At 45.3% G+C, this 25,413-nt stretch overlaps 1 long non-coding RNA gene across 5 annotated transcripts in view; it reads left to right on the top strand.

Moving 5' to 3' along the window:
- LOC102118340 (uncharacterized) overlaps positions 1–25,413 on the top strand; it is a 173,662-nt gene that overhangs the window by 2,014 nt on the left and 146,235 nt on the right. The window lies entirely within an intron of this gene.

Here is a 25,413-nt window from a genome sequence, read left to right as displayed (position 1 = left end):
TGTGCATGGTGCATTGTGAATGCTGTATGGAACATCACTGGCCACATGTAGAGGCCTGTTTCCCTGGCTCATGCTCCATTGTCTTAGTGGACCTCACTTACAAACCACAAGTTTACAGATAAAATTATTAAGCATTTCAAGACAGAAACAGCCATCTTTGATTATTTTTGTGTAATCCACAACATCTCTGTGTGGAAATGATTGTTTAGTAATTCCCTGAATGGAATGTAAAGAAAAAACAAAACACTACAGTGTTCCTCATGGAACTGCCAACATTAAATAGAAGGGCACATAAGCAGTTAGCAGAACTAGAGAGATCTTGGAGGAATAAAGCAACGGAGTTTCATCCATGGCTGCAAGGAAGGAAGGACTCAGGGTAGTATGATTGTCAGATCATTTGACAGAACTATGAAGAGCAGGATTTTGAAGCTTGTAATATGGTCTCTAACCCTTTTGGGGCAAAGAAATATTCAGTAGAAACGCTGCTTGGCAATTTGATCATTTAAAGGGAAAACTATCATGTGAAAGCTTTGGCAGGTGCTTTGGGCCTGTAAGAGGTGGAAACCTACAAAGGTGGCTCTTCGCTGAATAGAAAATCCCGGTGAGGCTTTTGATACGTATCACAGGTTAGAGGTGGAGATGGGGTGTCACTTAAAGGACCAAGCTGTTCTTTAGAAGACCAGTACGGGAATTTGGGAGTTGGAGCCTGGGTGCCAGAAAGGGTAGGAAGAGAGTCTTTGTGGGGCAGAGAGGAGTCTCTGGGAGCAGTTGGGGTCTAAGGTGAGACCCTGGTCTGGACACCGGGAACTCCAAGTGGCAGTGAAGCACTGAAGCGTCTTCAGGGCTGTGATGGTTGACATTCAGTTTTAAGTTGTCACTGTACTGTGCTGGCGCCACCTTTCCCCCCAGACTTTTGACAGTAAATGGGAGAAGTGAAAGGGTACAGGAAAGGGCAGTGTGGCGTAAAAGGCTGTCATCTCCGGAGGTGTGACTCAGAAGAGGGGTCGAGACTGGGAAGAAACAAGAAAGTCAATGAGAGGCACCCACAGGGACCCTCTGTTCCTGGAGATGCTGGCGCTGTCGTGGCAAGGACTGCGTTTCTCTCTGCTCTTGCAATGAGGGATGGGGTCAGCATGCTGAAGGGAAGCGTGCACTCCGAAAGCTGGAGGATGGGGGTCTCAGACCCGTTACTGCCCCTGGTCTTCCCCTTGTGCAGGCGGACCCTTTTTCCATAACTCTTCTCTGGGAGAAGCACAGTGATGGAGGAGGCTGGAAATTGTACCAGGATGGCTGACACAGTTTGGGCGTTTGTGCCCTCCACGTCTCGTGTTGAAATGTGATCCCCAGTGTTGGAGGGGGGCCTCGTGGGAGGTGATTGGATCATGGGGATGGATCTCTCACGAATGGCTTAGTGCCATCCACTTGGTGATGAGTGAGTTTTCCCTCTGGCAGTTCACATGACACCTGGTTGTTTAAAGGAACACGAAATCTCCCCCCTCCGTCTTGTTCCCTGTCTTGCCATGCGACATGTCTGCTCCCCCTTCACCTTCCACCATAATTGGAAATTTACTGAAGCGTCACCAGAAGCAAAAGCCAGCACTATGCCTCCTGTACAGCCAACAGAATCATGAGCCAAAGTAGACCTGTTTTCTCCATAAATTACCCAGTCTCAGGTATTTCTTTATAGTAATACAAAAATGGACTAGCACAATGGCTAACTCAAAACTCTGAAATTTGATGTTTTTTGGTCCTATTTTCTACCCTTTCAAAGTTTTCTGCTCCATTTGCTCCTGGGGACTATAGAGTCATTTATTATGAATAAAGTCCCTGAAGAAGTGATGTCACAGGGCCTCAGGTGTGCTCCCCCCAGTTTCACACTGGTTGCCCATTTGCTTCGGGATCACAGTTTCCATAGCTGGGTCTACGGCTACATGATCTGTCTGATTCATGTCATGAAGAAACCACAGCAAGCATTTATCAAGTGGCCCATCTCCCCTCCTGGGGCTCTTGGGCCCATGCACCTGCTCTTGAAGCTCTGGGGTGTGGATAAGTCGGCCAGTGTGGGACAAAGCATAGGAGAGGAGAACGGAGGATGAGCCCTGGTCACCTCTGTGCTCAGAACACTCCCATTGTGTCAGTCAGGATTGCAGCAAGAAACATGGAATGCTTAGTGTATTCATCTGTTTTCACACCGTTATAAAGAAATACCCAAGAGTGGATCATTTATACAGGAAAGACGTTTGATTGACTCACAGTTCTGCACAGCTGAGGAGGCCTCAGGAAACTTACAATCATGGCAGAAGGGGAATCAGGTACATCTTACATGGAGGCAGGTGAGAGAAGAGCAAAGGAGGAATTCTCAAACACTTATATAACTGTCAGATCTTGGCCAGGTGCGGTGGCTCACGCCTGTAATCCCAGCACTTTGGGAGGCTGAGATGGGTGGATCATGAGGTCAGGAGATTGAGACTATCCTGGCTAACACGATGAAACCCCATCTCTACTAAAAATACAAAAAATTAGCCGGGCATGGTGGCAGGCACCTGTAGTCCCAGCTACTCAGGAGGCTGAGGCAGGAGAACCCCTGGAACCTGGGAGGTGGAGGTTGCAGTGAGCCGAGATCACGCCACTGCACTCCAGCCTGGGCGACAGAGTGAGACTCCATCAAAAACAAAATAAAACAAAACAAAACAAAAACAAAAAGAAAAAACACCAAAAAACTGTCAGATCTCATAAGAACTCACTATCACGAGAATAGGAGAATAGCAGGGGGCAACCGCCCTCATGATCCAATCACCTCCCTCCCTTGACACATGGGGATTACAATTCGAGATGAGATTTGGGTGGGGACACAGAGCCAAACCATATCTCAGATTGGGCAATTTGAGGAAAATTTAATAAAATGGCTATTTACAAAGATATTGGAAAACTACAAAGGATAGCACCCCAGGGCTCGCAATAGTGTAACATCGTTACCACCCCTAGAGTTTAAAAAGTACATGAAGGGGAGTTCTACTTCTGTGGACACACTCCCCACTGAAACAGCCATCATTGGAGAAAATGATTTCTAAGAAAACTTAAAAGTTTCTGGAAATTATCTTAAAGGTATATAAAAAACGAAAAAACAATTCAATAAAATATATCACAACTTGGTAAGAACAGAGAGAGTGTGTGGCATTTGAGCTGCAACCTGCTCCTTCCCGCCCCACACCTAGCTCAGCTTGATAGAAGCTCCACTGTGGGTGGATGTGGTCAAGAAGATGGGGCTCACTCTCCCTTCTTCTCTCAAACAAGGGATAAGGTGTCTCACAAGAAGGCAAAGGATGCAAGCATTTCTCATCCACTCCAACTCCAAGTTTAAGGCCAAATTCCAGATAAGTGTGGCCAAGAGGCAGGAGGCTGCCTTCCTCCACCAAGCTCCCACTCATGGGTGGAGACTATGCACTAGGTATAACAGGCCCGGAAGCAGGGGTCCTAATTGCCTTCACTGCAGCTTGCTTTCTAGGGTAAACATATATTCTGTGTACAGTAGAAAAGCTGAGAAGACCAAAGGCTACCACTCCTGCCATGTGCCAGAGTAATGACTGTGGCATCCAAAAATCGATCAGTGTAATAAGCCATATCAGCAGAATAATGGATCAAAACACACGTTCATCTCAATAGATGCAGAATACATTTATAAAACAAAATCCAACTTTTTTTTAGTAATAAAAACACTTAATGAAGAGAAGGGAATGTCTTCAAACGGATAAAAGGCACTTATGTAAAACCTGCAGTTAACATTACATTTAATGGTCAAAGACTGATGGCTTTTCTCTATGATCAGGAGGAAGACAAGAAAGTCTGCTTTTGCCATTTTTAGTCAACAACGTACTACAGGTTCTAGCCAGGGAGATTAGAGAAGAAAAATCAATGAAAAGCGTCCAGATTTGAAAGGAAGTAGTAAAGCTCTATCTACTAAAGATGACGTGATCTTGTATATAAGAAATCCACCAAGGCCGGGCGCGGTGGCTCAAGCCTGTAATCCCAGCACTTTGGGAGGCCGAGACGGGCGGATCACGAGGTCAGGAGATCGAGACCATCCTGGCGAACACGGTGAAACCCCGTCTCTACTAAAAAATACAAAAAGCTAGCCGGGCGAGGTGGCGGGCCCCTGTAGTCCCAGCTACTTCAGAGGCTGAGGCAGGAGAATGGCGTGAACCCAGGAGGCGGAGCTTGCTGTGAGCTGAGATCCGGCCACTGCACTCCAGCCTGGGCTACAGAGGGAGACTCCGTCTCAAAAAAAAAAAAAAAAAAGAAATCCACCAAAAAACAAAAACAAACAAAAAAACAGGTAGAACTAATTGTGAAAGGAAAATAAATCTTTGGATCCCAAACTTACTAAGCCAAAGGGAAAAGTCAAGCCGGAAAGTGGGTCATGCAAGCCTACCTCCCATTTTGTTTCCTAAATAAGATGGCTACACACATGAAAAGCTACACACCTCCTCTGTGGGCGCCAAGATCTTTACCCTAAAGCATTTCTGTTAAAGTTCACCATGGCAATGTAAATTAATAGCTTATCTTCACAGGTGCGAGGACGTAGGACAGAACTCAAAGCTATCCCTCTGCCCACCTGAGACAAATTCATATCTAATTTTTTCCTCTGCCCTATCATCTACGATATCTTAAGTAAAAACGTATATTCACAGAGCCAAAGACATGAATGACTCTTTTCCTCTAACCCACTCTTACATGAAAATTGTGCATTTCTCAATATCCCACCCTTTCCCCCTTAAACATTGAAGCTCTCAAAGATCATCTCTCGAGAAAGGCATAGACCTGTCTCTCAGGCACATCCTTAACTTTGGCAAATAAACCTCCTTAAAATGATTGAGACTTGCCTTGGTCATTTACCTTGATTGACATAGTATTGGGTCCAGTGAGGTTGCAGGATACAAAATCAACATGCAAATATCAATTTTATTTCTGTACATTAGCAATGAATAAACCAAATGTGAAATTAAGAAAACAATTTCACCTGTTGTATTAGTCCATTCTCATGCTACTATTAATGTAAAGAACTGCCCAAGACTGGGTAATTTGTGAAGGAAAGAGATTTAATTGACTCCGTTCCGCATATCTGAGAAGGCCTCGGGAAACTTACAATCATGGCAGAAGGTGAAAAGGAAGCATAGACCTTCACACGGCAGCAGGAAAGAGCTAGCAAGAGCAGGGAAAACTGCCTTATAAAACCCATCAGATGGCTGGGCACGGTGGCTCACGCCTGTAATCCCAGCACTTTGAGAGGCCGAGGTGGGTGGATCACCTGAGGTCAGGAGTTCGAGAACAGCCTGGCCAACATGGCGAAACACCTGTCTCTACTAAAAATACAAAAAAAAATTAGCTGGGCGTGGTGGCACGTGCCTGTAGTCCCAGCTACTTGGGAGGCTGAGGCACCAGAATCACTTGAACCCGGGAGACGGAGGTTGCACTGAACTGAGGTCATGCCACTGCCCTCCAGCCTGGGTGACAGAGTGAGACTCCGTCGCAACAAACAAACAAACAAACAACACAACAGCAGCAAAATAAAAACCATCAGATATCTTCAGAACTCACTCACTATCACAAGAACAGCATGGAGGTAACTGACCCCATGATTCAGTCACCTCCCACCAGGTCCCTCCCATGACACATGGGGATTATGGGAACTACAAATCAAGATGAGATTTGGGTGGGGACATAGCCATACCATATCACTTGTAATAGTATGAAAAAGAATAAAATACTTAGAAATAAATATGAAGAAGTGTAAAACTTAAACTCTGAAGACTGCTCAACATTGTTGAAGGAAATTAAAGACCTAGGTAAATGGAAGACATCCCTTGTTCATGGAGTGGAAGACTTTATATATGATTGCAATGCTAAAATTGACAAGCTCATCCTAAAATTCATATAAAAACTTAAGGGACACAGAATACCCCCAAACAATCTTGAAAACAAAGAACTATGAGGACTCATACTTTCTGATATCAAAACCCACTGTTAAGCTACAATAATAAACATTGGATAGACATTTCGGTAAATGGATAATAAGAATCGACATAAAGATCAATGGAATAGAATTGAGGATCCAGAAATAAGCCCTTGCATTGATAATTGATTTTCAACCAGGGTATCAAGACCATTCAGTGGGGGAAAGAACAGTCTTCTCAACAAATGAAGGTTGAATGACTGTATATCCACCTGCAGAAAAATGAAGTTGGACCTCTATCTCACACTACCTACAAAAATTAACTCAAAATAGATCTAAGACCTAACTAAGAGTTAAGACTAATAGTCTTAGAAAAAAATAGGATAAATCTTTATGTCTAGTCATTAAGCACTGATTTCTTAGATATGACACTGAAAGCACAAGGAACAAAAGAAAAAAATCGATAAACTGGACATTATCAAACTTAACTTTTGTTCTTCAAAAGATACCATCAAAATGTGGAAAGAACCAAGAATGGAAGAATATTTTTACAAGTCACATGCCAGATAAAAGACTTGAATTTAAAATTTAAAATATATTGATAACTCTTAAAACTCAAAAATAAAAAGGCAAATAACCTGATGTTAAGATGGAGTAAGGATTTGCTCAGACGTCTCTCCAAAGAAGACAGATGTCCAAACACACATGAAAAGATGTTTTACGTCATTAGTCATCAGGCAAATGCAAATCAAAACCACAGTGTGATAGCACTTCACACCTACTTGGGTGGTTATAATAAAAAGACAGCAGCAAGTGTTGGTGAGGATTTGGAGAAACGAGAGCCCTTATGCCCTGCTGAAGGACTATACCATGGTGTTGCTTTGGAAAATCGTCTGGTAACTCCTCAAAAGTTTTCAGAGTTGCCATATGATGTAGCAGTCCACTCATAGGTATATTATATAGGTATATTCCATTTTCATTCCAAGAGAAAGGAAAACGTATATCCCCACAAACACTTGTAAGTGAATGTTCATAGCAAGCTTAATTCATAATAGCCAAAAAGAAGAAAATCCCAAATGTTCATCAACTGGTGAATGACTAAGTAAAATGTGGTATATCCATACAACAAAATATTATTCACCCATAACGAGGAATGCAGTGCTGATACATGCTGCAATATGGTTAAATCTTGAAAACATATATTAAGTGAAAGAAGACAGATGCACAAAGCCCATATGGTATTATTTTATTTACATGAAGTGTCCAGAGTAGCAAGTCCATAGAGAGAAGCAGATTGGTGGTTGCCATGGACTGGGATGTTCAGGAGAAATAGGAAATTACTGCTAATGTATCTGGGGTTTTTTTTTGGCGTGATGAAAATATTATTATTATTTTACAGTCTCACTCTGTTGCCCAGGCTGGAGTACAGTGGCATGATCTCAGCTCACTGCAACCTCCACCTCTCAGGTTCAAGTGATTCTCGTGGCTCAGCCTCCCAAGTAGCTGGGATTATAGGCATGCACCACCACGCCTGGCTAATTTTTTGTATTTTTAGTAGAGACAGGGTTTCGCCATGTTGCCCAGGCTCGTCTGTAACTCCTGAGCTCAGGCAATTTGCCCACCTCAGCCTCCCAAAGTGATGAAAATATTTTAAACTTCTATTGTGGTGATGTTTGTACTATTGTCAACTTTCAGTGGATGAATTCTTATAAGAGAAACGGAGGGAATATTTAGTAGAGCCCAGCAAAGACTGTTTGGCTGGGACTCTGATGTTTCATTGAAGGGCCAACCAGGGAGTGAGGGAGTGAGGAGTCAATACTCAGAGGACCTTCCTCCCCTCTGTCCCTCTGATCGCCTGCTGGGGCTCCCCATTGGCTGAGCGCAGCCGGAAGCTGAGGGCAGGAAGTCTGCAGCAGTTGCTTATACAGCTGGCCTTCTGAGGCATAATGGGGAGGAGAGCATGGAGAGTGGATGGGTGAGACAAATGGAAGACACTCAGTGCACCTAGTGTGGTGACAGTGTGGTTGGGGCCCCAGCGATGGTAGAGTGGCCTCTGTGCTGCAGGGCATGTGTCACCAACCCCTGGAAGCCCCATGCAGGAAGGTCACCTACAGAAGAGAGGAATGTGACATTAGCCCCTGCCAAACCCTCAAGAAGAAAAGTCAACATAGATCATTTGCAGCCATGAAGTGTATCAGGTTTAGAGTCCAGCCAGGCAGGCAGGCAAGAGGTGGAGAGTTCATGGATATCAGTGAGAAAGATTTCCAGATGGATCACCTGGCTGGAGGCAGCAGGACCTGAGGCTAGAGGATGGGCCCCAGGCAATGACGATGGCTCTGCCAACAAGGATCTGTGTCAGTTACTGGAAAGCAGCTGTAGAAATAGGCCGGCCCTGAACCAGCTCTCCTGGTGGCCAGGAGTCCTGGCTTTCTGCTCAGGGTGGAAACCAACCCTGCCCACAGCATGGGTGGCTGACTCTTTGAGCAGGGGCCACTGGGGTGAGAAGAACAGATAGGGAAAGAATGGGAGACGTTTATTATTATTCCTGAGGCATTGAACTCTCAGCAGACTAGAGGAGATTACTAATTCTGATGAGTTGTCCTCTGGAGGAACTGGAGTTTGGGGGGTGCTGCCATGGACCATTGCCACTAGACATTCATATCCATGACCAGCGAATTTTCCGGTGGATCTCTTGGCAACGTCATCCCCAGTGGCAGTAGATGCTACCAGTTTGGAAAGGCAGGTAGCAGTACACAATGAGAGCAATGAAACAGTCTTAGCCTTGGACTTAGCATTCTGGCTCTGGGAAGTTATCCTGAGGAAGTTATTAAAAAGAGGAAATAAGCTACAGCTAAAGATGGGACAGCAGCATGAAGTACAATAGCTATTAAATGCATAAATATCAAGTCTATATAAAAGTAGTGTTTCTGAAATAACTTTGAAGAAACATGAAAAATAATATTGTATATACCTCTTGGTTATTATATATCACAATCCAGACTAGATTCATGGGGAAATGTTGAAAGGGAACATGGAAATTAACATTACGATAAACTTAAAGAGCTAGATTATGGGTGAAAAGTATCTCCTTATAATATTATAAAATCAATGAAGATTTTGTTCTTCTAATCTTAGACAACTTTCACAATTCAAACTTTAAAAATAGGACACTTTTCTTTCTTTTTTCTCCTCCTTTTTACTAATGCTTGTGTTGGCAAGTGAATAATAAAAGAGAACATTTTTGCAAAACTTCAGAAGGGCCCTGGAGCTAAGGGCAAATACATGTTAGGGGAAGTTTGGAGGAATAAAGAAAAGCTGCAAAAAATGATGGCAGTGGTAGAGGCAAAGGCAAAGGGGTTATAAATAAAGCATGGAGGAAGAGCACAGGCACGCAGCGACACGGGAACAGAGCGATGGTGCTTCCAGAGCAGGGTGGCTTCCAGGCACATGACATCATTGAAGGCCACTCTCACACTCATTAGCTGTTTCCTGAGTCAGGACATGTGTCGTGGCTAACGGCGTGAGTGGAAATATAGAACAGGTCATTATGCTTTTGATTTCTAGTTTTATTTTAATTCTGTGCGCTCAGTGAAGCTTGGTGTATTATGAGCACTGCACATAGCATGTGTTCCATAAATGTTTGTTGAATGAATGCTAAGTGTGCTCCCTTTTCTTGAATTTATTCCCTGAGAACAGGATCTCACCTTGCTTTTTTGCCTTCCTTGTTTTCCATCCACCCTTGCTCTTTTCCTTTTGCCTTCTATGACTCAAGCAGTAGGGTGTTGTATGAGTCTGTTCTCACACTGCTATAAACAAATACCTGAGACTGGATGATTTATTTTAAAAAAAGGTTTAATTGGTTCACAGTTCCACAGGCTGTAGAGGAAGCATGATTCTGGCATCTGCTTGGCTTCTGGAGAAGCTTCAGGAAACTTACAATCATGGCAGAAGGCAAAGGGGGAACAGGTGTCTCTCATGGTGGGAGCAGGAGCAAGAGAGAGTGAAGAGATGCCACACAGTTTTAAACACCAGATTTCAGGAGAACTCACTCACTATCGCGGGAACACCACCAAGGCAATGGTGCTAAATCATTCATGAGAAACCCACCCCTGTGATGCAACCACCTCCCACCAGGCCCCAGTCCCAACACTGGGGATTACAATCAGACATGAGATTTGGTGGGACACAGATCCAAAGCATATCAGATGGGCTGATGCTTTCAGCTCCCATGGCAATTCTGACAAAGAGGACAAAAGCATGTCCAGATGCTGCTCTCCCATCACAACTTGCTCTCTCAGATCTCAGTTCAGGGGCTGGGCCAGGAGAGCCAGGGACAGGAGAGCCAGGGACAGGACAGCCATGTCGACCTCCAAGGAGTCCCCTTCTCTCTTTATAGTTGCCCTCCCCAGTATCATCTGATATGTCTGCCTGAGACATCTGTTCTCTGTCCTGCAATACTTCCTACTTGTTTATGCTGATTACTTCTATCTTCCACATTCTTCCATGCCTACAGAATCACCCAGAACCCTATCCGTTCCCACTGGGTTCAGGCTCTAGTACTCTTATCTCATTCTCTCGGATTTTCTCCTGTTGTGTTAGGTCATTTCCTCCATGCCCAGTCTTTTGGCATAGTTATCTTGTGTGCAGGTAGCCCTCTTAGAAGCAGAAACTGCAAATTCCTGGCATGAATCCTGCCACTACCCCAGATGCTGACCATGGCAGACATCACTAGTCAATCACAGCCGACTTTCCCATGGAGCCTGGGCATGGCTTCAGAGTCCTCCCAACAAATAACTTCAGCCTGCTTCTACCAAAAGATCAGAGTGGGTGTGCAAGAAGAAACCTGTCGGCATTTCTGTGCTAAAATGAAGGCTGCTGCCAAACTACTTGCCCCAGATTTCTTGTGGTTGCCACGTCCCGTGTGCTTGATCAGGGGCCCTAATCCTGAGCATTGCCTGTCCCTCCCCTCTCCTGCCTTCTGCTTACTCAGAGCTCTCCAACTCCCGGTACACTTTGCACCCAAGCCCGTCTGTATCACAGTGACTCCCTAAGCCTAATCCTGTTCTTATACTGGCGACACACATTGATTTCAAAGCTCAGAGCATCTCAGTGTAGCCTTATGTCAGAGTCACCAAAGTCACCTCAGGTTAATGTGAGCCTCCTGCCAGTAGACTCTTCCCACAGTGCCTAGCCCAGCCACCTTGAAAACAGTATGTGATTAATAAGCTTCCTCAAAGGGATGACTTATACTTTCCTAGAAAAACTAGGCTTTGGAGTTGCCTAATGGAAAGCCAATATTCAGTGAGAAAAGAAACATAGCAATGTTGGGAATCAAAAAGAGTTAATCGTGTATTTTGAGGGAACCAAGCAGAGACGGTCATGTTTCTCCTAGGCTGTTTATAGCGGTGTGTTTGAGACCCCGGGCTTGAGAATCCTGGCACTGACCGCGTGACTTTGGGCAAGGCCATAGCCCCTCTCTGAGTCTATGCCTGCACCTGTAAAACTATGGTTAACAGCCAGGCTGCAAAGTAAGGCTGTCTTAAGCATTGCATTAGATTATTCTTGCCTCAGGACATGGGCAAATAAATGGCGATTTTTGTTAATTATAGGAATGCCAGGTTGGGATGTCCCACAACCTTATTCATACAGGGTTTTAAGACATGTCTTTTTTACCTTTGATAGCAGAAATCAAGCATTATACTTAACTTGAGGGAATGCAGTCTTGGGAAAGAATTTCCGATGTTCTTCCCTCCAAAGTAGAGGTGAGAGGGTCAAGCCAGACAAGGACACCTGGAGACCGTCGGTGCAATCTCAGTCTTTCCCACCAGGGGGCGGTGTGGCACCGTGCAGGATCCTAAATTCCCCACTGGCTGAGGGAACGCGGACAGGTCTTGGGTTGGGCATAAGTTTTCCTCCTCTCTTTATTTTTCCTTTTCCCCAAAATTAGTTTTTAAGTGGCAGTCCCTTTAAGTGTGCTTTCAGGGAGTCCCTTTCCAGGTGCTGTATGTTTGTCTAAGTCTTGCCAGGCTTCCTCTGGCTGCATCCGCTTCTTGGCTCCATCCTGAATTAGGTGGTCCAAGCCGAGTGGACCTCGTCCTTGTCCGTGAGGCTGGGGGAAAGGTCATGATCAGCCTGAAGCATCCTTGGGAAAACTGGATGAGGTTCCCGGGAGAGTAGGAGGGGAAGGTATCAGGAAGGCTTTTCTCTGGGCACCCCTATGTCTTTGCATTGGGAAGGGCGTTCTGCAGGGAGCACAGTCCAGTCCCTACAGAAACGCCAGGGGAAAGATTTTTTGTTCATCATCACTTTCCACAGCATTCATGGCCTTCTCAAAGGGGTGTGTGAGCCCCAGGGGTACTGAGTCTCTGGCCTCTATAGAAAACCTCCATGGCCATAGGAGGGGCCGACAGGAACCAGCTTGAGGCTGTTGCATATCTTGGGAGATACCTGTCTGATAAGAGTTGAGGATGCTTTTTAAACTGGATTTGGCTGGATTTGAATGACCATTTACTAAGCTACCTCATTTGATTCATCTGCAATACTCATGACACCAAATGAAGAACCGAGGCTCAGAGAAGTCAGATAACTATCCCAAGGTCACACAACTCTCAGGGATTTAAACTCAGGGCTCTCTGACTCCAAAGCCCATGTTCTCAGCAGCATTGCACAGATTGAGGAGGCCCCACAGCACCAATGAGTGTTCACCCCAGTTATGTCCAAACTCCTGGGAATCAGTGCCAGAGGCAGCCTGGAAATGACTTTATACCCAGTCGCAGCAGAATATCTGAGGCCACACTGTGAATCCATGTTCTTCCTGATAACCCTTTCAATTTCAAATGGCCTCCACACTGGGATGCACTCTGCCTACTTCCCCATTCCAGGTTCTACTCATTCCCACCCATGTCTGTTCTTCTCTTTCCAGGAGCCATTTTCTTATTAAGCACCTACTGAGTGCCAGACACTTTACTAACTGCTGGGATACAGTGGCAAATACATTCAGCCCTCACACTGGAGTGAAACATATTGCCTTGAGGAATTCCTTTAGTTCTCTTGGGGTTTTCTAGAATTTACTAGTCTATTTCTATGTCAATTAAGATTGCATATCAATCCCAAAACTTAGCAGATTAATACAACAGACATAGGTTATCTGATGCTTTTTGCGGTTCAGGAATCCTTGTGTACCTTAGTTGTGTTCTATCAGAGTCACTCACGAGGCTGTGATTAAGGTGTTGTCTGGGACTGTGGTCTCATCTCAAGGCTCAACTGGGGAAGGATCCCTTTCCAAGATCACATATATGGTTGTTGGTAGGATTCATTGTACGCTTCCCCAGCAGTATTTCTGCTGATATTCTGGGAGAAGGGTACACAAAATGGTGCTGATGAAAAAGAGTCAAACTCTGTAAAATATTTGAAGAGATTTATTCTGAGCCAAATGTGAGGATCATGACCTGTGACACAGCCCCAGGAGGTCCTGAGAACATGGGTCCAAAGTGGTTGGGTTTTATACATTTTAGAAAAACATGAGACATCAATCAATACAGGTAAGATATGCATTTGTTTGGTCTGGAAAAGTAAGACAACTCAAAGCTCGGTGGGGGTGTGCTTATAGGTCATACATAGATGAAAAGATTTTCTGATTGGCAATTGATTATTGTATTACCTAAAGACCTGGAATCAACAGAAAGCAGTAACCAGGTTAAGATAAGGAGCTGTGGAGATCAAGGTTCTTATTATGGAGAATAGATGGTATATGTCTCTTATTAGGCCTTAAAAGGTGCAAACTCTTAGTTAATTCTCTCCTGGATCAGGAAAAGATCTGAAAAGGGGAGATGATTCTGTATAGAATGTAGATTTTTCCCACATGAAACAGCTTTCCAGGGCTATTAAAAATATGTCAAAGGAATATACTTTGGGGTAAAATGCTTTGATTTCTTTCAGTGCCTGCTATCTGTCATGTGATGGTATACTAGAGTCAGGTTATTTTATTGCTACAAAGAGTCTGTTTTTTCTATCTTAATATTCCTGTTTTAATGTTAATGCTGGCTAGTTGTGCCTGAATTCCAAAGGGAGGAGAATGTAATCTGGCATGTCTGAACCTCCTTCCCATTATGGCCTGAACCAGTTATTCAGGTTTACTTTGGAGTGCCCTGAGCTGAGAGGGGGATTCAATTCAGTCAGTTGGGGGGCTTAGAATTTTAGTTTTGGTTTACTAAGGTTTCAGCTGTGGTGGTAATTATTTCTTCCCTAAATTAGGTGATAGGTACATGGGTCATCATTGTCTTACTCTTTGAACTTTTTTGTGTGTCTTTTTATATTTCATAATGAATGTTTAAAAATGAAAGCATTTAAAAAATAAACCTTATGTTATTTGTGCATGACTAGAGAGACACATCAATGGAACAGAATAGAAAGTCTAGAAATAACTCAAGTACATATGGAAATTTAATATATGATAAAGATGACATTTCAAGTGCTGGAAAAGTGATTGGCTTTTTGATAAATGACACAGAGAAAATTAAATAAACATATCTCACATGATACACAATAAACTCTAAATGAATTAGAAATGTAAGTGTAAAAGATGACATCAAACAAGCACTCGGAGGCAACATGAGTGAGTTCACCTATGGGGAAAAGCTTTCTCATTGTGACTCAAAAAATCCAGATGAGATGCCAAGAAAGAAAAAACGGACAAAATTGGACACATAAACATTGCAAAGAAATCTATTGTCTTAGTTCATTTTCTGTTGTCTGTAACAGAATACCTGAAACTGGGTAGTTTTTAAAGAAAAGAAATTTATTTCTTATGGTTATGGAGGCTGAGAAGTCGAAGGTCAAGGGGCTGCATCTTATGAGGGCCTTCTTGCTGTTGGAGACTTTCTGCAGAGGCCCAGGTTGGGACAGGACATCACATGGTGATGGGGCTGAGTGTGCTACCTCAGGTTTTTCCTCTTCTTCTTATAAAGTCACCATTAAGCCATTAATCCATGAATGGATCAATCTATTTAAGAAGGAAGAGCCTTAATGACCCAATCATCTCTTAAAGGCCCCACTTCTCAGTACTGCCACATTAGGGATTAAGTTTTAATGTGAGTTTGGAGAGGACAAATATTCAAACCATAGCACCTATGTATGCCAAAAAAATGCCATAGCTACTGCTTTTAAAAACAGTGCAAAGTAGCTGCAGTGTGTATCAGAGACACTGGGTTAATTTCACTAATAAAGAATTCTTAAAGATGAGGAAAGACAAGTGAGGAACTACCATGCTGATGATAGCATAGTTTTTGAAACTCCCTGAATCCCCCCATAAGAATAGATAGAAACCTAGATACAGAATCAGAAAGCCATGGATGATACAAACAATAAAGCTAGGTCACAAGGCATTCTTAGGAACATCAAAATATAAGTAGATGGGAATAAACCATTAACAGCCTGAAGACTTGTAAGTTTGTGTGTCTGTGCAAGAAATAACATAAGAAAGCAACAGGACCGAGATGGGGAGAACCCCAAGGTAGCCAAAAGTTTTCACCATAAAGCATAGAAAGATGATCTGAGCACAATAGCTGAAGCTGAGAGGGGCATTGCCAACTTTAGTAGCAGTGATTGCAGTTGTCGCTGCTAAAGTTTGAAGGGACCAGGGCTGTCTAGACCCTATTGATCCTCAAAAGTACCTACCAGGGCTTTCTTCCAGGACAGGGCCCCATGCCCAGAAGAAACATCTAGGGGTGGAATAAACAGTTTGAAGAAAAGAGGCAGTTGAGAAACAGGAAAGAGAAGGTTCAGATTTGGCTGGAAGAAGGAAACAGCCAGGAAGTTTCTGAAGCCAAGCTGCCATGTTTTTAAAACACACCACAAAAATGCACAGCAGAGGGAGCTCTGTGGAGCAGAAGAGTTGGTGAGCCATGATTCTTTCTAAATGGTCAATGAAACAACATCACATAAAAATGAACAACAGAAACGGATTAATAGAAAATCCCATACAAATTCTATATTAAAAAACTGAGGAAAATAGACCAAAAAACCCACTAGAAAGATGGACAAACACATGAACAGGTTTTCCCCCACCAATGGACAAATGAATATGTAAGAAAAAAATGCTCATCTTTATCCAAAACAAAAAATAAAAGACAGAGATGTTGGTTTTCAGATATCAGACTGGCAAAAATTCAAAAGCTTGACCACAAGCTGCATTGCTATGGCTCTGGGGACAAAGCTGTTCCCTTTCATCCTTGGGGGAGAGCAACATGGTACTATTCCATGAAGGGGAGCTTGACACCATATAACCACCGTATGCATGCATTTCCTATAAGAGGTTGAAGAGTGTTTCCGCCCAACTTCAAGCTCACCTGGAACCTATGAATGTAACCTCATTTACTTATAGGGTCTTTGCAGAAGTAATCAAGTTAAGATGAGCTCATACTGAATTAGGGCGGATATTAAGCCCAATATGACTGGTGTTGTTATAGGAATTAAAGAACAGACACAGACACATGGGGAGATGTTCATGTGATGACAGGGGCAGAGGATGGAGTGATGCATCTACAAGCCAAGGAATGCCAAGGATTGCTGGCAACACCAGAGACTGGAACAAGCAAGGAAGGATTCTTCCCTGTAAACTTCCTGGAGAGTACAACCTGGCTGACTCCTTGACTTTGGAATTCTAGCCTCCAGAGCTGTGAGAGAGTAAGTTTCTGTTATTTTTAACCACAAAGTTTGTGGCACTCTGTTACAGCAGCCTCAGGTAACATATATTTGCCCTTTGGCCCAACAATCCTCTTCTCAAAAATAGCAATCACAATTGTATTCACTAAGGCATTATATGTAAATGAAAACAGTCTAATTGCTGAGACATAGAAGATTGGTTGAACCACGGCACAGTCTCTCAATAGAGTGCTATACAGCTTTAAAAAGGAGTGAACAATATCATCATCAGCTGTGAAAAATTGACTCCAAAGATGGTGCCCTGTGCACGTGCAGCCAATCACATTGAGAACCTGAGCTGACCTTGCATTTTACTTTGCCCAGCAGAATGTAGAAGTGAATTCAGTTCTTTGAGAAAACTAGTCTCTAGAAGGACTGACAACTTCTACCTTCTCTCTCAGATATTATATGAAAGATGAAGAAAGATATGGAATATGGCCAGTGCATCTGTAGGGGTAGAGAGAAAGTGTTCCTTCCACCCTCTGTGAAGTTTCACTGAAATGACTGACAATAGACAGATTCATAGGAGAAAAATGGCTTACACATTTATTACGGTGCATATGGCCATGGAAGCCCTACAAATAGGAGACTCAAAGAAGGGCCAGATGGTTGAGGCTTATATACCCTCTACATAAGGGGCAGGGAAGTGGCGGACTGTAGGACATTTTAGAGAGGTAGTAAATGATTTCTAAGGAAAATGAGTGAGCCCAAAGAATAGATAATAGCCTGGGACAAAGTTCCTCTGAGTTCTGGGGCAGGTGGCAGGAGGGTGAGGGGCAGAACCACACTGTGAACAAAGGTTGTCTTTTTCGCAGATAAAGTCTCCCAGGTAATCTCTTGGAGCTGTCCTCAGAAGAACAGATGAAAAGTCTGTCTGGCATGGTGATGATTCCAGTCTCTTCTCTTCTCCAGTAGTTAATCTTTCCTGGTTATTTGATGAGATTCCTAGGAAGGGTATCTAAATTACATTTCTGGCCAGGTACAGTGGCAAAACTTATTCAGACAGAGAAATTCCCTCCTGGTGCTTCAGGAAAGAAAGAGGATCAGATAGACTAGACAGGGGGATGAAGGGAGACTGGAGAGAGACCTTAGTTCCAAAGCTTATTTCTGAAGCCTTTTAATTTCCTTTAACTCAAAAACCCTCAGCATACGAAAGTGCCATATTTTTGAGGTACTGTTTTCTGAGCCTCAACTCATCCAAGAATGTCTTGGAGGTATCATGGTCAAGGACATTGAAAACATGGTCTCTTTGGCAAGTCTAACCCAGAGGGAAAACAGAAAAGCCCCTGACTCTCCTGGCCAGGGGTGAGGAATGTGGTGGGGGCCTTTAAGATTATGTAAGGCCTGGCTGGGCATGATGGCTCACACCTGTAATCCCAGCACTTTGGGAGGCCGAGGTGGGCAGATCATGAGGTCAGGAGACTGAGACCAACCTGGCCAACATGGTGAAACCCTGTCTCTACTAAAAATACAAAAATTAGCTGGGCATTGTGGCATGTGCCTGTAATCCCAGCTACTCAGGAGGCTGAGGCAGGAGAATCACTTGAACCCAGGAGGCAGAGGCTGCAGTGAGCTGAGATCACACCACTGCACTCCAGCCTGGGTGACAGAGCGAGACTCTGTTTCAAAAATAAATAAATAAATAAATAAATAAAAAATAAGTCCTTCATTCCCACTCTGTACCATCCACAATGACCTTGTGATTGGAAGTTGGTTCTCGGGAGGCCATCCACAGGCAGGAATGGACTGATGGGAGGTGTCTGGTCAATTTGGGAACTGACCAGGGTCTTCAGCTGCCACCGTCTGCTGAGGTTCTGTCTCAAGGCTCTCTGAAGGGCCCTGTCACACCCAGCCCTCCAGCCTGTGAAGTCAAGGTGACTACATTTAGTTTTCCTTCCCAGAAGGCTCTGGGAACATTCCACATGATTTGAATTCTTTGAAGAATCCAATCATTGGTGACATAATTTGGGTGGATAGTAAAACACTGTTCCATTTGCCCAAAGGAAGAGAAAAGTGCTCATGTTTTTACAAACATAATAACTTCCTTTTAGAGCTACTTCTTTTGCAATAGTCTGTGAGCAGAACTTTGTGGTAAATGACTTTTCTGATATCCACCAGCAAATCCTGCGGCCCACCCACACACATGCCAGCTTAGATGACTGTTGATGTAACGTTTTCACTTCCCTATCAAGGGGGCAAACCAGGGTGAAGTTTTGAAATCTGAGATGATTGATAACATGCTCTGGTGAAACAGATGGTCTTCAATGGAATATGATACTGATATTAATTACGGGATTGGAAAATAAAGTTCTTGACAGAAAGTGAGTAGGCCAAAGTGGCATTATGCATACAATTATAGGATTTTGATGATCTTGCTGTTTGATTAAGTAGCAATCTCATTGCAGAATTTAAATGTGATTGTTCCTGTCCTAGAGCCCTGTTCTCCTAAAGGGAGGTCAGTAGCTGGTTGTGCAATAAGGATTCTGGTTGGCCTTTGTGGCAGGTTCCTCAAAAGAGTCTCTAAACCTTAGGATTACCTGGCCCGGTAATCTAATCTGCTTGCTTTCTGTCAGTGGAGCTGGAAGGAGCCCAGAGGCCAGTGAAGATTAGCCCGGCCTTGAAGACATGGGCTCCACTGCGCAGCAAGCAGGCCCCGGTGGTCTCTGCTCTGCCTGGAGGGGGAAAAGGGTGGGGATGCATTTCGGGGCTGAAGCTTACACCGCAGTGCTTCCCTGAGAAGCCCCCATGCTATGGGCTAAGATAGGGTCCCGGCTGCAGGCGGGTTTCCTGCGTGGGCTCACATGACGTCACCAAGCTCGTGTGTCCTTGTCCATGGTTGACCCAGTTTCCTCGAGGTTGGCTCCACCTCAGACAGGCCCTCCGCCCAGTACTGCAGCAGCGACTGCCTCGCGTCTTCTCAGGCTAGTCCAGCAGGAAGGAGGGAGAGGCTCTTTCCGGGGAGTCCAGCCCCGGCGGTGTCATGTGCCCACGTGGACCAATCACTGCCGCGAGGGTAGTGAGATGCTCTGATTGGCTTAGATCTAGGTCATGTAATCAACCCCGCCCAGAGTCGATTACTGGGCTTAGAGACAGGGCGGGGTGTTTCCCAACTTAAGTGTGGATGCAGTTACCAAGAGAATGCATTTTAGGAGTCAAGATCAGCGGATGACAACCAACATTTGTAGAGTGGTCACTGCCTGCAATACGGATAATGATGTCCAACCTCTGGGCTGTTGAGCGAGTTCAATGAATTAATGCATGTAAAGTACATAGAACAGTGCCTGGTGCACAGCAAGCTCTCAGCAAATGTCCACTGTTTGCCAAGCAGCAGTCTCAGCACCTCTTGCACCGTATTACTTCATCCTTTTACAGCAGCCCCATCAAGTGGATGCTATTTTCTCCACTTTACAAATGAGGAAACCAAGGCTCAGAGGAGTTATGTAACTTACCTGGGGTCACACAACTAGTGAGGGATGGAGTCAAGATTTCAACCAGGACAGTTTGACCTCAGAGTGTGGGTGCTTAACCCTTCCACAGTGCTACTGCAAGAGGGATGCGCATTCTGTATAGACGCCCATTCTATATATTAGAGCCAATGGCAGTAGGCTGGACGGAAGTGTATTTAAAGCACCCCATAATATAATAGTATAAATAGGATTCTCCCAGTGGTCAATTTTCACTCTAGTTTTAATTTGGAAACCCTTTAAAACTACATTAGTGCTTTTCAGAAACAATTCTGAAACATGAGGACTAGCAATACCTTCCTGTCATCCCAGCGGCCTGAGAGAGTTAATGTAGCTTCCAAGACTTTGTAACTTACAACCAGGGAGGAACTTACATGCTGGGAAAGTGTAATTCAATGAATAATGGGAATCTGGATTAATTCCCAAATAAAGTTGTTATCGTAAGGATTATGAAGAGGGGAAAAAGACATTTAGCAGAATCTCCAGGGGCAGATATTAGACATGAAAATCAAACTTTGCAGTGCTTTAAATGTTATTTATCATGTCTTTTTCTTTTCTGCGTCCAGCGTCTGGCGCCCCAGGCCTGTGATCATATTGTTTTAAATGGACAGGATCACAAGTGGCTGCTCTCACGTGGAAGTAAGGGCAGGGAAAGACAAATGAGGCACAGATGAGACACGAATGTGTTCTGTGTTTGTGAACACAGAACACAGGATGTAGGTGGTGTGCCCAGTTCAAGTTCAGCACCGAAAACCCTTTTCTGGGAGCTTAACATCAGGACTTTTTCATCAGGTCAATCAGAGGAGACTGGGAAGTTAAAGTAGTCCTGCCTTCCCTTTACTTATATCCCAGGATCAGTGGGGCTTAACTGTGTGTGAACTGGGGTGATGAGATGTCAGCTTTGTTCATCCCCTGCAGGGGGTGCTGGTCAACTCCAGGAGGAACCTTCAGCCAAGGGCCACGGGGAGTTGCTTCCCATCTAAACAGAAGCCAAGCCAAAACAACTGCCATCGTGAGCTCAGTCGGGGTCAGCGTGTGCCATGCTGTCATTGTGTGCGATTTCAGGGAGGTCCCTAATGACACTAGTAATTCCTTCCAGCAGATTGCAAATCCTGAGATTCCTTCAAAACTAGTCCATTGGAGGCCAGGCATAGTGACTCATGCCTGTAATCCCAACACGTTGGGAGGCCGAGGTGGGTGGATCACATGAGGCCAGGAGCTCGAGACCAGCCTCGCCAACAAGGCAAAACCCAGTTTCTACTAAAAGTACAAAAATTAGTGGGGTGTGGTGGCGCACGTCTGTAATCCCAGGGAACCCAGGGAACTGAGTTCAACCAGCAACCTAACGGAGCAGGGACGGGCCTTCCCCAGAGCTCCGGGAAGGGATGCCACTTGCCGATACTTCGATGTTAGTCCAATGAGATCTGTACTGAACTAATGACCTGCAGAACATAGCATCAACTTGTGCTGTTTTAAACCACAACGTTTATGGCAATTAGTTACAGCAATCAAAGATTCACACAGGGGTACAGGGGAAAGCTGTGCCTGCCTCAAAGTGGCCCCATAGCTTGAGCCCTTTGGCGAGGGGGCTGTGGGCAGAACGTGATGGAGCAGTTTTCGCGTGTGCCCAGGTTCCCAGGTATGATGCCCCGTGGGCGACAGGGCGTTTGCCTACCTTGGTATGGAGCACAGCCTGGCCACAGCAAGGACAGGTGCTCCACACGCTGGGGTCCTCAGGAGTCTGCCCCGAATGTTCTCCCAGAGGGCATCTGCAGCCGTGGTAGAAGGGGGTGCAGCCCTCCTTGGCTCTGTGACCAGCAGGTGGTAACAAAGAGAGTTCAAGGAAAGATGCCCAGAGATGTGTCTAACTGGGGGCCTTGGTGGGGCAGCTTGGCTGCTGCTTTACATGGGAGGAGTTAGAAGCTTGTAGAACTTGAGTACCTATAGCAAGCTGATCGTGTTAGGGAAATTCAAGATAAACAAGCACATTTTCAACCTCCGTGAGCCTCGGTGTCCTCATCTGTACAATGGGAAAATAGTCGTTCACAAAGCTTACTATGAGAATGAATTAAACACCAAGAGCCCAAGTGCCTGCTTACACCCAGTGCATGCAGCCACCTCGTTCCGGTTCCTTCCTCCGTCTCCTCGTCTTGTTCTCTGACTGTGCTTTATTCTGGGATGACACCCCAGCTCTACCTGTTTGCTTCAGGCCTTGGCAGAGCTTATCGCGGTGCTCCGCGAGGCACCTTTGGTTGTCCGACGTGGATTTACGCCAGCATCTGCAGTCGCTTTGGCTGAGACGCCTCCAGTGCCCCCGGGTGCAGGGTGGGTCCTTATGTGGAGGGATGCGGAGTTTCCCAGGGAGTGGGGCAACGCTTTCCTTGCTCCAGGTGTTTATGGTTGAAGTTGACGGTGATCGTAGACTAGGGGTGGCGGGCTGCTGGGAAGGTTCCTGTTCTGGGGATTGGCCAGACCCACTACATTATGCCAAAAAAAATCCCAGCAAGTTGCTGAAGGGGGATGTAGGAGTGAGGAGAGAGAAATTTTGAGCAAAATGGGCATATGGAGGGACTGTGTGTGTGGGCACTGTGTAGGGCAATGGTCCCCCAGGGGTGGCCCCAGAGAGACCGTGTGAGTGGCACAGCAGCCGTAATAAGACACCTGGGCCTTGGGCTCAGGCCAGCAACTTAATGTTCAGTCTTATTTCCAGAAAGTGGGACAAGCCTACTGGGGCAAGCCTGAGATGGGTCTGAGCCCTCGAGTGGGAAGGGTCTGGTAGGGTGGGATGGAGCAGACGTGGGAGGCTGGGGAGGAGAGGCCAGCCCGAGTGTGGTAACCAGGTTTCAGCAAGCCTGGGACCGTGACATCGTGTTCTTGGGAAATGCAAAAGGCAGACCACAAGGTGGTGCTCACCACAAAAGAATTCCAGGACCAGTAAAAACCCGGAGAGTGCCAGCTTTTTATTCACCCCGGATTTACGAAAACAGCAATATGGACAAAAGACATTTGAGGCTCTCCTGGGCATGCTTTCCCTTTTCTTCTTTTATGGTGTTTTTCTAGTTTGTTTCAGGCAAGCTCGCCCTTCATTATTGGAAAGTCTTGTTCAGAACAGTTGGTGTCTTCACAGTGACTGCAAGTACTAATGAATACACACAAACACACGCGCATGTGCGCGCGCGCGCACACACACACACACACGCCCTGCAATAGGTGGCTTTCTAGATTGATACCCCCACCCCAGGGTACTAAGAGGGGTAAAGCCAGAGTCCGGCAGGGTGTCCTTCAGGATGTGACCTGTGACTTTGTTGTTGTCCTGAAATTCTCAGGATAGGGAGGATTTCAGTTTGATACAAAAAATATTCTATTTCTATAACACATATTTTTGCTTTTTTTGTACCGCACGATCCTCCATCGTCTCTCACTTTCCCCACACACTATTACATGCGTCATTAACTCTCAAGGTCCTGCCAAGACAAGCAGCTCCCCTTCAGCTGTTGAGAGCGATGTGGGACTCACCCTGCCCAGCGCATTGCCGTGAGGACACGAGGTGAAGCCCGGCGGGGCAGAGGTGCGCTGGGAAGGAGCCCGGGCCTTGTGAACTTTGCATACAAGAGTGTTTTGTATCCGTGTAGAAACTCACATAAACAGCAAATTATCATAGTTTTTTCCCTCTTCTGTCTCTTGGTGTATTGTATATGTGTGAATGTGTGTAAATAAAGTATTAATTTCAGTGCAGTGTGAGATATCCTCACTGAATCCTGCCCACCTCTCTCGGCCAGGCTGATTCAAGGGGGCCCTGCCTGGCATCCTTCCTGCTCCACCAGCCATCACGAGGCCATCTTCCACGAGCTCCATTTCCACGACTGGCCCATCTGGGTATCACAGTTCCAACCAGAATGCGTGTTTGGTCCCTGGGGCTTCTGGATAACTTGGAGCTTTGTGAGAACTCCAGAAGGATTTCTTCTGAAGAACCAAACCCGTTTCATAGGCGACACACAGTTTGCTCCTTTCAACATGCACACGAAACACACATTCATGAAACAGCAAACAAGAGCAGCCTCGGCATGATCTGAGAGTCTGCCAATCCCTTCCTCACCAGAGGAGGGCTCAAAACCATGTTTTCACGTCCTTGGATTCTCAAAACCATGTTTTCACGTCCTCGGATTCTGGGGTGCAGCCCTCACGGACAGCTTGGGGTTGCGGCCAGAACACAGCAGGCAGGACCCAGAGCTTCTCCCCTGACCCCACCTGGCACATGGCTCACAGCCGGCGGGGCTGGTCAAGGGTTGCTTTTCCAGTATGGTTTGCTCATTTTCTTTTGCTGTTCTTGTTCCTGCACTGTCTGCTCTGTCCCTGCTCCTCAAGGGTTTCAAGATCAAGATGCTTATTGTCGAGAACTGTCTTCCTTTCAAAAATGGCTTTTACAGTTCTGGCCTCCAAATGCAGGATTTTACCTACACTGCTACATCATTCAACATTTAAAAAACAAAACAAAAATAGTTCACATGATTATAATTTTTCCATTTGCTAATGGGCAAATGAGAGTTGAAAGTGCAACTGCCCGCAGAACCCCTTGACAAAATCTGCAGAGAAAAGTTTCTTTTCTGTTTTTGGGCAGGAACTAGAAAATGCTGTGCCTCATGGCTCCTGTAGACGCTCCTCCACTACTGAGCTGGGCTTGGCTTTACAGTGGGCTCATAGGTTCCATTTAAAATATTAACCCTCAGCAGAAACTACAATTTCAGATGGATGTAGATTTTCCTACGGCTGTTGCTTCACCTGTCATCTGGAGAAAGCTGCCTGTACAGTCTTTCCAACTTTCCACAGATAAAGGTGAAAACAATGCAAGAGAAAAACAGAGATGACGACCTTTCCTTAAGGCAGAAACTGGGAAGAAGGGATGCCTGAGAGGAGCAAAAGGACCCCGATGCCATGAATGGCCTCGGTGTGAAACGCAGAGGGCCTCAGTTTGTGTCCCAGCACAGAGACCACCTACACAAAGTTTTGTTCTTGTTTGTGTTTTTAACTTTTCCCCTGTCCCCGATGGAGACACCTGTGCCTGTGCTCCGGGGGGACTCAGCAGCGCCTGTGCTCCATTCCTTGGCTGCTTCTGTGAGTTGAGCAGAACGCCTTTCTTCTCGTTTCCATCAATCACCTCTCTTTGCTCTCAGCCCGCTCACTTCCCCATCTTCTACACCTCAGCCAAGATGCACCATCACAGAGACAGGAAGGAGGGGCTGCCGAGGACCCCAGGAACGCGGCCTCAGGAGTCACCATGCAGATGAAGAAGGGAGGCGC

This window comes from Macaca fascicularis, chromosome 12 (genome assembly GCF_037993035.2).
Source record: "Macaca fascicularis isolate 582-1 chromosome 12, T2T-MFA8v1.1".
Taxonomy (NCBI): Eukaryota; Metazoa; Chordata; class Mammalia; order Primates; family Cercopithecidae; genus Macaca; species Macaca fascicularis.
This window is presented reverse-complemented; position numbering and strand designations above follow the sequence as displayed.